We start from the raw sequence: 13129 nt of genomic DNA on the forward strand, positions 1-13129 counted from the left end.
TTGACTGCGAAGCAGGACAGACAGGCTTGGCAGGAGGGAACTGCAATGTGGATGGGTGCCTCTGTAAGCCCATGTACAGCTGAGAGGTCACAATCCTGGCCTGTTAGACTTGACACCAGTAATTTCATTTTGTACTTCCTACTTGACAATCCCTTCGCACCAGCCTTCAGGGTCACCTGCACACTTTCCTCCATGCTGCTGCTTTGTTGCAAATGCTCCTGCATACTTTCTCTCTTTTCAAATCCTTTTTGATGGAAATCCTTCAATATTTCTACTAAGTTAAATGTACCAAAGTCTGAAACATTTCTTTGCATTTATCAAAAAATACATTTTTTTCCACTTCTAACTAATGTGTATTTCTCATGTTGAGTTTTAATGACTTTAAATACTTTTATGCCCTATTAGTAATTACCCATGCCAATTAAATGGAACAGATTTACTTCAGGATGAATTCTTATAAGCTGCAGAGAGGGTTTAAAATGCCTCTGAAACCCTTTAGAGAGTTCAAATGATGAGTTGCACAGAATTATAACTGGTGAAGTCAGGGAGTATTTATATCTACTTCATGTCAGAAGAGGTCTGTTAGTGAATGACAAAAGAAGAACATAGAAGTTATAATTCACAAGATGCTGCCTTTTCTGCCAAAGCTGGCTAAAGAAGTTGCCTCTTGTTCCTGCCCCTTGTGTCCAAAAGCAAAACTGGCCTTTTCTTATGGCAGTATAACTGCTTATGTGTTATAAACTGGATCACTGAAATGATCCATATGAAAGACAGTCCTCTAAAACCTTCCCCACATATACAGACTTCCTGAGAACATGAATGAGAATATAGACGTTTTCCACACCCTGAAACTCACTGATCTTGGGCTCTATCAAATCATCACTATGTGAATTACTTAATCTATTTTTCTGGTGAGTTGTATATCTAAATCGTAATGCTTCTTGGAAGGGTGTGCTGTTACAAACTTTCACATGCTCATTGTTCAGCAATGAATAAATTCCGCACTCAGTTTCAGGGTAGTTCAGATTCTTAGCCAAATTTTCCCTGTGCTTCCAATATTTCCAGTCAGATCTACTCAGAAACAGTCCTACTATCTACCCTTTCATAAAACCAGATCTTCAGAGAACAACATAAATGTTAATTAATTTACATTCACCTTGCTCTTCTGAGGTAAATAACTGTGTCATTTTCCCTTTCTGTTTAAAGGAGTATATTAAAACAGAAATGAAGTGACTTGCCTATGGCAACAGAGCAAATTAGTAGCAGAAGAAGGTTTGGCATTCAGAAATTCTTGGAGTTCTTGAGGCTTGTCTCCACGGGGAAACCAACTGCGTATCCTTCATTCTGTAACAGCTACTTAAGCAAAGGCCGATGTATGAGCGCTCTTTAGAAGGGAGGAGAGTCCTTTTGTTCTGGAATTAGTTGTGCATTATTGAGGCAAGACAAATATTTTGGAATAAGCCCCCTCTTATCCTTCTTATTCTAGATCAGCTATTCTGATGACTTCCTTAGATAGAGGAGGTAAACTCTGAATTCCCCTTCTCTCCCCACTTCAAACCCAATTAATAATTGCTTAATTATAAAGACACAGAAATGTTTGTACTTGCAGAAAAAGAAAATAAATGAGTTCTGGATATTCTGACACCTGGATATTCTGAGAACACACATTCTTCCCAAGTGCTGCTGCACTCATAACCACAGCTCTAGACATCATGCAGGGGGAAAATGTAGTGAGACCAGCATCTCATACCAGCAGCCCTCACACTGGGACCCCTGCACTACTAGATGTTGACCTCTCAGATCTGGGATTCAGGGAGAGACTACAGGAGCCTGGGAGCAGGAGCCAGCTCCGGGCTGAACTGCAGCCAAGGGTGTGTGCCTTCACTGCAGCCTCATCTCAGATAGCTCGTAGGCTGGGCTGGTGTTTGGTGTCAGAGACTCCCTTCCTATGCGACCCTTCTGAATATCTTCCTCATCTTAAGATCAGACACATCAGCAGCGTGTGAAGGCAGATCATAGAAACAGTTTGGGAATGTGCTTGCCTCATTAACCTCAGAAAAGAACTTGCAAGCCTTACTATCTAATTTCCTCTGATGAAGGCAAATTCAGTAACTGCATACCACAGTTCCTGATGCTGCAGTCACATACAGTGCTGTTATGTGTATGTACCCGAGGACCGTAAGCCTCTTTGGACTTCCCTCTGTAAGAGTGGGGCTACAGCCGCCAATAAAAAACTTTTAAGTAAAAATCACTGAGCTTTTTAGGTGGGTGATATAAGGTAAACATATTTAAATTACTGAAAATGTTCCTCTTTATTTTCCTGGTTTGTCAATTCTGATTTTTGTTACATGCTGGAGCACCACTGGGATCAGTTCTTTGTCCATCCATAACATTTTTTCTGCTCATGAAAATGACACTGGGAGTGCTTTTCTGACCCCTTAACACCTGCAGGAGTCGTGACTTCAAGTTGGAAACCCGTAAGAAAGTGGTTGCTTTCTGGATATCCAGGTGTTTTTACAGTACTAAACACCATGGTATTTAAACATCAGTACTGAGTCTTCAGAAGACATCAAGCCATTTGGAGCTGTATGTAACTTTTGTTGGTCTTTGCTGTCCTGACATTCCTGGAAAGTGAATGGGGGAGTGAAGCTACCATCTCTGTGGCAGAGCAGCTGCTCAACACAGCTCGGCTGTTCTAGCTATCACTGTGCTGCACGTTGCTGGACCACTGCCAGCCCAAATCAGAGGTGTTTTCTGGTGTGTCCTTATTTCAGGGAAAGCTTCAGTCACAGTGGTTTAACTGAGATTGGCAATGTCCTATCAAGCCGAGGACAATAACAACCACCAGCAGAGTATCCAGAATGGGTTACCCAAAGCTAGTTTTGTTCAAAATTTTGGCCATTTGAAAACAGAGCAGTGTTCCTGCAGAAGAAGGGGTGATGTTGATGTATACTAATTTTTTAATTGTTGTGAATTTGTTATCTGTGGTGGATATCTAGAGAGAGAATCCATTTTAATTTGGCAGCAAAAGAGCTTGGGATATACTATCCGGTACCGGAAGGTTTTGACTTTGTGGCAGCAATTGCAGCGACCTTCTCTCTACAGGTCTCCGGGAGGACGGAAAGCGATGCAAAGATCAAAACGGGAAAAAGCCAATCAAAACGGAGGGAGCTAAGCTAGGGCCTGTGCCGCCCGCTGGGCCCGGCGCTTGGCTGTTGCCATGGGAACGCCGCCGGCGCGCGGGCGGGCGGCAAGGCGGCCTCTCTCGCGAGAGCGGCAGCGGGCGGAGCGCGGCGGGGTGAGCTCATCCCGGGCGGCGCGGGCGGGAGTGCCGCGTTCAGCCCAGCACAGCCCAGGGAAGGGAGCGGAGCGGAGTCGAGTCGACTCGAGTCGAGGTGAGCTGAGCTGAGCTGAGCCGAGCCCAGCCGAGCCGCCGGCAGCCGTCGCCGCAACTTTGTTGGGTGAGTTGCGAGCGGCAGCGCCGAGCCGGGACGGGCTGCGCGCCGTACCCTCTCCTTCCTGGCGCGGAGCCGGGCGTGGGGAGCCGCCGTGCCGCTGGCCGAAGGGGTGTGCGGGCGGCTGGGTGGATGTGCGACGGGGGGACCGGCCCCCAGCCCCGGGGCTGGGCCGCCCCCAGCCCGACAGCCCGGGGTTAACGGAGACGAGGGCAAGGGGGCCCGGGCGAAAGTGGTCCGCAGAGTCCCCTCCCGCCGCAGCGCCCGGAGCCGGGTGGGGGGCGCCCGCCCCGTGCGCCCCCGGGGCGGCGGGAGCCCACAGTGCCGGCAGCCTCGGGGCGGGTCGGGCGCGGGTACCCCTGCAGCGAGCCGTGCCGGGTGCTGTATTCCGGATTTGTGTCTCTTTCCCCGCAGGAAAGGCAGCGTGGAGCGGGAGCAGCGCGGCCGGAGGCGGCGGTGAGCGGCGGCGGCCCGGCCCGCTCCGCTCCGCGGCTCCCGCGCCGCCCGCGCCGCCCGTCCTTGCGGAGGCGGCCGCGCCGAGCGCGCCCTGCGGCGGGGGACGCGCTCCCCCGCGGCCCCGAGCGGCACACGCCGCTCGCCTCCGCGGTTCGGGAGATAACTTGGCTCTTGTTCGCCGCTGTAAGTTGCACTCCAGTTTTCCCCCCCCCTCCCCCTTCTTTACTTTTTATAGCCAGCGAGGGTGTAGTGGGGCTGGTTTTGTTCTGAGCCGATGCTGAGAACGCAATAATGATAACAATTAGGTGATTTGGAGGCAGTGCCAGTGGGGATGTTCTGAATGCTCAGCTCACGAGAGGGGGATGGAGGAACAAAACGTTTGCGGATGGTTGATTTCTTCACTGGGAACCTGGAAAAGTGGGAAAACAGGGAATGCCTTAAACTGGATCTTATGGGGAGGGAGAAGGAGGTGGAGAAGCAAGGAAAGGTAGATGAGAAGGCGATAACCCTCCTAAGCTGAGTTCGTTTGCTCTTCCCCGGTTTTATTCATTGCATGAAGTCCTGATGTTAACGCTCTCATGCTATATTTGAAAATATCTGTATTATTTGCACTGGATAGCTGTGATGCAGCTTCACTTCATTTAATAAGGAGTGCACTCATTCATGTCTGGTAAAGCAGTGATACAAAATGGGAATTACTCAACTTAATGAAGATCTCCTTGTATAACCTTGGCCACAACATCTGTATATTTTAGATCAAGGGGGCACGTTTTTACCAGTGGAATAATATAGAGGCATTTTTTTTGATAATACTGTTTACCAAATTGCATTTAAAATTTTTGCCAGCAAAATTGCTTTAAAAAATTTTAGTGATGCTGCTTTAATGAACCCATTACTGCATGCTGAATGAAGTGCATTTGTGAGCATGGAGCCTTAGTTGATAATACAATGCAAATTTGTCTTCAGAGTAAAGGTGTCAGATTTCATTAGGTTCCAGATCTGTATGGGTGAACCAAGATTGGTGTTTTCTTTAGAAAGCAGCCCTTTCATGATGGAATTTCAGTTTAGTGGCTTTTTTTTTCCTCTTGCTAACTATGGAAATTAAGCATTTGTTTAATTTAAGACATAAACCAGTTTTGTAAAAGGGAAAACAGTCTTTTACTGTAAGTACTGACTGGGCACTAATATTGTTTTCTTTAGTGGAGAGTGTGGTTATTATTTATTTGGAATGTATTGCTGGCTACACTCCATTCCCCTTCAGCTGGAGTGGTGGGAGAGACGTGGAAGTACTAGGGTAGAAGTTTGTGGCAGCTGTAATCGCAGAGAGAGATCTGTAAGTTGTGTTTCACTGTCAAGGCTTTTATGCCTTAGGCCATCAGATGCCATACCAGTTATTAATGCAGAAACACTGTGGGAACTTCAGAATAATTTTTTCTTGGTTTCAGAAGAACAACCCCATATGTTCTATTTAGGTAAAGCTAAAAAGAAAATTTTCATGATCGAATGTTTTATATATGTACTATGTCTTCTTTTTAACTAGGTAACTATGGACGGAAGATTTTTTTTTTCACCATTTTAACAATGTTTGTTTATGGACAGTTGATTAAAGGATGTGCACTTAGTTGCACAACATTATATTAAGAAGGTATTACTGCTGTTAATAAAATGCTTAGTTTCAACATTGCTACTTGGGATAGGCATACTTAGCTCTCAGTTGTGCTTCATAGAACCTCTTAGATCATGAAGTCAGAAGCAAAATGGAACGTCAGCTCTGACTATTTGAGGGCTGCAAAAATTTCCTTTATGAAAAAGGCTAGCAGGTGTAGAGGTAGGCAGTGACACAGAACTGTGAAGGGGTGGAGCTGCAGCCAGGAGTGAAGACTTAATATGGGGACATGTAATATTTAATCTGTTTTTTCTGTAATAGAATGTATGATCATCGTTTCACCTGTGCATCATCTAAGTTTGAAGATCTTTATCCCTGTCTCATGTTTGTCTGAAATATTATTTTAAGGTTTGAGATTAACTTTTGGATAGCTGTTGTTTTAAAAAATATGTCCAAATGTGGCCTCTTCCCACTCCCACAGGTTTTCAAGGAGGGTTTTTTCCATCATTCTTATAAGCATTCTGCTGCCGCTTTGGGAATGTTTTGTTCTTATGTAGCTCTTACTGTCCTCTCACTTTCATAAATCTGTCTCAAGTATTTCTTTTAAAATGTCTGTTTCAGAATTACTAGTTTTATTACTATAACGGCATTTTTTAAATAGATAGGAGAACAAAACTTAAGAACATAAAATATTTCTACCAGTTATTTTGAATTTCAGTAAGGTCGTGTTTAAAGAGGATGATTTTGGAAATACATTGGGAAAATGCGAGGTAGGCTAGTAAGAGAAAGGGTTGAGGCCCAGTTGAATTTCTTTTCTATTCCTCTGTTTTGTCCTAGAGCAGGTCTATTGTAGAGAAGAAAAAGGAATAGTCTTCTCCATATCAGTAGTTTAATCCCTTCGACAAGGGGGTTGGTGCAAGGTATTTAGTTAGAAGTCCTGGATGCCCAGCTGGGGTAAAGAAGCATGCCTTCTTTAAACTTTCAGTCACACAAGTTGGTTTGCCTAATGCTGACATTCTCAGAAGCTGAAATTTTTTCTCATTGACCCTGACTGTTGGCTAGTTGGCAGATAGTTTTGATCTGTCATTTCTTTGGCTTTCCTGGCTTTAGGTAGATTCCTTTTATTTCTCAGCAGCTCTCTAATTTAAATATTTTAAAAGTCAATAAGGCATGCTTTAATTATCTTAATATCTTTTAATATCTTTGCTTTGTTTACTTCATTATCCATATTTTAGATTTTTATTTTATTCATTTATTTTGAAAGCCATTTGTTTAACTTGTTAATAAGTTGTGACAGATACAGCAGTAGTAAGTGCACTTATTTCTTTTATCAGTGTAAATACATATATTTTAAAAACTGCTAGGTGAGGCTTTTGTTGATTTGGCATGTAAAATTAATCATATTCCATATCTTTCTGTGAGCAAAAAAAAATGTTATGTTGTTCTGTTTTGTGTTTCCAGGGAGATTTGACTTCAATGACTTGCACTTTAGAGGGGTATACTTGACATCAACTTTTAAATAGTCTAAGATTGATATTTCACTGAGTTCAGTTTAATGTTTGGGGACTTTCAAGCTGGAGGTTTATAAAGTGGGTTTTGATGGCTCTGTGAGACTTTAGATATTCTCTAATGAGAGGCTATCAGTGTTTTTTGGGAGTGCATCCTTACCAGCTTGTAAACCTACACATTATGGCCATTGGTGATGCTGAGTGACAATAATTTTGTGCATTTGACTTATTTTGATTTTTAGTTCCTATGCAGCTGGCAGCACAAGACTAATGCTGTCTGTAGCAGTTTCGGTGTGTATTTGGTAGTAGTTTTGCGCTCTGAACTTTAGGAAACCCTTTAGGAGTTGCAGAGACTAGAATTGCTTGGGTTTTTAACTACCTTTGAACATGAATCAGCAGATAAAATGTTTTTAGATGTCTGTCTTAGCATATGTAAAGCTAAATTATGTCATTGTCTCAGTCTCTTTAATTTTGAATTCTGTGGCACCAGTTTGCTGGGTGAGTTATTTGATTTAGATTCTGCCACATGTCTTTTATGTTAAGTGAGACTAAGCGTTTGCAAGTCTTTGTTTTCATTATGGAAGCATGTTTTAAAGAGCACTTATTTTCAATGCAGCAACAGAACACTTTTCATATTCTTGGTAGCTGTTGAATGATGATTTCTAACTGAGTATTTGTCGTGGTTGTTTCAAAGATCTGAGTCTATAAGTTGATCCTCTCTTGCAAAGCTGTGTCTTCATACTACTTGAGCCCATCTTGGATGCTGAAGTGCGATAGTCATAGCTCTTGTTCCCTGCACAGTGGATGGATGTCTGTTTTCAAGAGAGAGATGAAGTTCCTGAAAAATGCATGACTGTATGAAAAACTTTTGTGAATGTTTATAATGCAGAAGGAAGGGTTGTTACTGGGAGTAGTGGTTCATGCTTAGGTCTGAGAGGCCCTTTGAATTTTTTGTTGATGTTTTAATATTCTTTTACTTTTGGTCTTAGGCTCTGTAGAAAGGGAAGAACACTTTCTTCAGATGAATTTTGGAGATTAGTGAAGTGCTTTTTGAAGACCAGGTTTTATTTCATAAAGTTGTCAAAAAGTTATATCAAAAGTTAAATAAACTGCTGGCATGTTTTAAAGTTGGACTGTTCTTCGTGATTCCTTATGGTTTACCTTCAGTGCTAAAAAAGCTTTTGGTAGTGGTTGTTTAAATTTTGTGTAATTTTTTACCTTTTGAGGTAACGTTTTTTACCTCAAAATACTCATGTTGACCTTGTTACTGCAAAACTGGGAAATATGTTGATTTTGAACTTTTGCATTAACATGGACTTTTTTTTGTGAAAACTTTTAAAGTTAACCCCAAAATATTTCTTATTTTTCCTAATTGGTGATGTTATAGTGGATTAAAAAACCTCAATCAGCCAAAATTGGTGGTAAACAAGTTATTTTTCTAGGCGGCTAAAAAGTGTGGGTTAAAAGTTAAACATAATTTGAAGAAAAGTTGCCTGTTGAGTCTGCTTGTGGGACTTAGTTATGTTTAATATACTTGGCTGGTATTATTTTGTGAATTTTAGTGCTTACTTTTAGAGTGGGGGAAATTGGCAAACATCTTCCTTTGCTGTGTAGCCTCCTTGCTGCCTCTCTCTGTGCAGTGTATGGTGGGGGTTCCAGGACGTGCCCAGGGCTGCTTTTGTAGCATGGCTCTGTTCTCTGCATTTCTGGAGTCATGATGGATTTTACAGCACCATCAGCTAAATCAATTCTCTTTTGACTTTTGAATAAGTAATGACAGGCTTATTGTATGCTGATGTGAAATAGGATTAATTCAGAACTTTTTTTGAGAGTGGCAGATAATATCTGTAAAACGATTGCTGCGGTAGCAGAACTTTCTGTATGCTAGTTGTTCACATCAGCAACTGTGATAAATATCTTGGGTTTTCTTGTTGGTGGTAATAGAGACAGCTCTCTCTAAAGAGTTACAGGCATTTTTAAGGCATGCATTTGTTGTTTGACCGAAAGTCGCTGTGGCGGTTTAACCCCGGACAGCAACTAAGCACCACACAGCTTAGACCCAAGAACATTTTTATGTTTTTCTTGGAACTTCTTCAAATGATTGCAATTTTATTTTTGTATTGCCTGGTTTTTATTTGGTCTTATTATAAGCTACTGCTCTTATTTTTATTTACTCACTCAAAATCAGTTCACGCTGTCATATGATGTGTTGGTGCAGATCCATGATGACTGGTGTTTACAGGAGGGGTTATTTCCTGGCTTTTTTTTTCTCCTTTCTTTTTGTTTCGAAGAGTGCTTCTTTCCTTCATTTGATTTCAAAATTGCTGCTTGTATGCATGGTTTTGTCACTTGGTCTTAACACTAGCATATAACTTGACAGAGAAGTGGGTCTATGGCTGAAAGTAGGGGTGTTGAGTCTCCCAGATCGACATCTTGCTATTTGGGTAATTTTACTTCGGGCAGAATTTAGTCTGGTCTCCTAAACTAACTCCTGAATGTTCCCAACACAGATGTGGTTTGTCCCCTTGGACCATTATGACCCTTAAGGGTTGGGTCACATTTTGTGAACTTCTGGGGAGGGATTTTTAACTTGGTTTCATCTAGGAAAATTCTAGTTTATGCACACCTAAACAACTATAGAAATTAACTGTTCTGAGGGTGGTTAAGCATTTAATAGACCCCCCAGTAGTGACTGGTGAATTTCCATTGTTGGAGACTTTTAAAGCTTGACAAGACAAAGCCATGAGCCACTTGGAGCAATGTGGAAGCCAGCCCTCCTCCAGCAGGAGGTTGGGCTCCTGAGTTAAACAGCTGTGGGCTCTGCAGACTGCTAGCTGGTGATAGCTGGAGGGCTCCCAAGGGGGACTGCTCTTGGAAGTGCTATTGTAGGTACAATTTAATCAACTTTTAAAAATGAAGACCATCCTTGTGGCGTTTTTTTTTTTACTAATATGAAGCACTTTTACTCTGGTGTCCAGCTTGTTTCATGTCTCTTGCAGGGGTAGCAGTATTACCGCTGGTGTCAGTTTATCATGGCTTCCTAGTGCTGGCTCTCAGGTTGCAAACCTGCAACAGGAAACCCCATTTCCTTTATCTGTGGGCACGCAAGAAGGGGGGGGGGGAGCTGGGGTGTGTGAGTACTTATTTATTTTCCCTCAAGAGGCTCATGTAAGCGGAAACATACACGTCTTGAATGTTTGTCTTTTGGCAGGGCCAGAGCACAAATTTGCTCTTGCTGAAGAAACTGTGGCAAGGATCAGACTTTATTTTTTGATTTTTCACATTTCTGAGGTGTAGCATAACTTTGTCTGTGTATTTTAAAAAAAAAAAAAAAAGACAATGGGTGATGAAACTGAAACTGCAGGCTTAAACATGTTACTGCTACACAAGCCATTACAGTTCTTATCTCGGAACTATTTAAAGATCTCTTTTTGTTTTTGTGGACAGTGCTTTTCTCCTCATTTTCTGAACTACCAATCTGATTTTTAAAAAATTTTTAAAAGCCCAACTGTTTGATACTATTTTTGGAATATTGTTGCATGTGTCAAATAGAAGGCAGTACTAGACCCCAACAAATAAATCCTGGAGTGCCTTCCCTTGCCTCTGCTGGATGCAGTTGAGATTTCTGCTATTTCTTTTCAGATTGGAAGGGCTGAAATTGGATTTTATGCATTCAGTTCATGCAGAAGAACTGCATAATTGTGCTGAAGAAAGTTATGGTTTAGCATTCTCATGCCTTGAAAATAAACATATCTTCATGAATCATGTGATACTGGCACTGATCTTCTACTTTCCAAATGTATTTAACAGCTTGTTGTATGAATCAGAATAAAATAGTTCAACAGACTGCACTGTATTGATTATACCCTAGCTGGAATAAACAGTGAAACCTGATGCTTTCCCCAAGCTTTTGCTAAAGCAAACATTTAGAAGTGAGGAAAAAAGGAGATACATATGTAAAAGCTGTTAACATAGTTTGTCCTTTCCTTAGATTTTTTCTTCTTTTCTCTTTCTATTCTTTTCACTTCAAGAAGGAAGTGTTGACAGCAGGTCAATTTTAGTTTTTTTTTAATCTCCCCCCCCAACTTCTGCATCATCTTGCAGAGTAATCATTGACTCGTACTTGACATAACTCTGGAAATTCCCATGATGTCCTGAATCTGTTACTGTTTAGTACATTGCCATACACAGATAGTAGGAGAGTCTTTGCTAGGATGCCTCTGTTAATATAAAGAAAAGGAAAATTCTAATATAGTCTCAAAACATGCCATCCATTTGAAATTGAGAAGGCTTTTTTTTTTATTAAGTTCTGTGGGTTTTTTGGGCATGCCCGTGCAGTGACATGAATGGTTCTGCTAGGCTGGAGTATTACCTGCCACAGACACTTCCACTTTGCTATTTGAACTGTGGGATGCATACCATGGAATAATTTGAGAGCCTTAAGTTAATTCTTGTCTTATTATACAATTACCTCCCTATCTAGGCAAAGCCAGAAGATCTGCAGAGCTTTATAGGGTTATCACATACTAAAATCATCAGGGTTTCTTTTATTTTAATCCTGTACTTCTATTTTCAGCCAGAAAAATTTTAAAGTTAATTAATATGCTACATAACGTTTGAGAACAGAAGATATTACTCTGTCTCCAAACAACAGTATTGGAATTGGCTGTGAACATGCAACAGTCTACCGCGTGTTGCAGATTTAGTCACTTGTGTATGTAGTGTTGATGCACTAAAGACTTTCAAATTTGTTGGTAATTTAAAGCACATCTCCTGTAAAACAAAGGTGTGATAATAAGCAGTAATTAAATGTTGCGAAGGGTGCTCATCATTGTTATTTTAACAGAAGTTAGTCATTATCTACTGATTGCTGGCATCATTAAATCTAATTTTTTAGTATGTAAGTTGATGCTTACATACCTGAGCAGCTAGGTTGAGTTTTTCCATTCTTGCATTGTTGAAGTGTCTTTTTTGTTTGTGAATCTTAAGTGTAATGACCTACCTCAAACTGCCAACAACTTTATGCCTGCCAAGGGCAAGAGGGCACATGTTGTGAATGTGCTGTTAAACTGAGAGATGTAATGCATCCATTCTGAAAATAGAGGCAAGGGGAACAGTCAGTTTCATTCAGGACAACTTTGAAGTTGTGTAGGGCTGGCTACATGAAAAATAATCATGTGCAAGGTAAACATTACCTCTTGTAGAAATACGAAGTGCTTAGAAAATATCTGAAGTGCTGGATGAGGGAGGAGAGCTTTACTGTTCCTTATTTTTTGTAACTTGCACTTTGCTTAAAACCAAATAACAAAAGCAATTTATAGCAGTCACCAAATATTCCTATGATGTAATCATTTAATCTTTCAGTTACGAGTAATAGGAAGAAGTAATAAGAATTAGCAAGGGTGAAACTTGAAAAAGTAATGGGTGAAATAGAGAGCTAGTGGACAGATTTAAATTAAAGTGATACTTTGACCACTTATTTGTTTGGAACATATTGGAAGGTAGCATTGTGAACATTAGGGAAGCTGGAGAGGATAGTAACAATAAAAATTATTAGATCATTGTCTATTTAGACTAAAGTTGGGTTCATATGAGGAAGAATTGTGATTGTAGTGTTGTTTGCCTTTGAGTTACCAGTGTTTCTAATGTGGAAGACTGAAAGATTTCTGGCAGAATAGTGAGCTTCTACTTGACATGGCATTAAAGCATCCAGAGTTAGCATGACTAATACTTTTTGGTAGAGAATAGTACTGAAAAAGCGATTTTTTTGAGTTGTGTTTAAATACTGTAGCTAAAAATGTATGAACAAGAGAATCACATTGTGTTTCTGTCCCTCCCTTCCTCTCTCCCTCTTTTTCCTGAGTAATTTAGAAAAGAAGGGTCCAGAGATGTCTAATTTTTCTGGTTTTAAAAGTGAAAGAATTGAAGATCCATTTGAACAGAGGTGAGAGAAGAATCAGCACAACTTGATAAAAATGATGCTAAATTCTTAAAATTCTGACTAATTTCTTAAGTTAAATCCTGCTTTCCTTCAGACTTCTTAGCTTTTTTCCAGGTATTGTCAGAAAACACAGCTAAATTCTTACTTAAAACTTAGCTACAAA

At 40.9% G+C, this 13129-nt stretch overlaps 1 protein-coding gene across 7 annotated transcripts in view; it reads left to right on the forward strand.

The window, feature by feature from the left end:
* Positions 1–3302: 3302 nt before the first annotated feature.
* Positions 3303–13129, forward strand: part of SIPA1L1 (signal induced proliferation associated 1 like 1) — a 211768-nt gene continuing 201941 nt past the window's right edge. For 6 of the 7 annotated variants that reach the window (XM_027641935.1, XM_027641941.1, XM_027641938.1 and 3 more), the window contains exons 1-2: positions 3303–3461; positions 3870–4094. The gene's annotated coding sequence lies outside the window, so the exon portion shown is untranslated. The remainder of the gene's footprint in view (positions 3462–3869; positions 4095–13129) is intronic. The other variant, XM_027641937.1, reaches the window with a different exon arrangement.

Source organism: Corapipo altera, unplaced genomic scaffold (genome assembly GCF_003945725.1).
Source record: "Corapipo altera isolate COAL_440 unplaced genomic scaffold, ASM394572v1 23b, whole genome shotgun sequence".
Lineage (NCBI taxonomy): Eukaryota > Metazoa > Chordata > Aves > Passeriformes > Pipridae > Corapipo > Corapipo altera.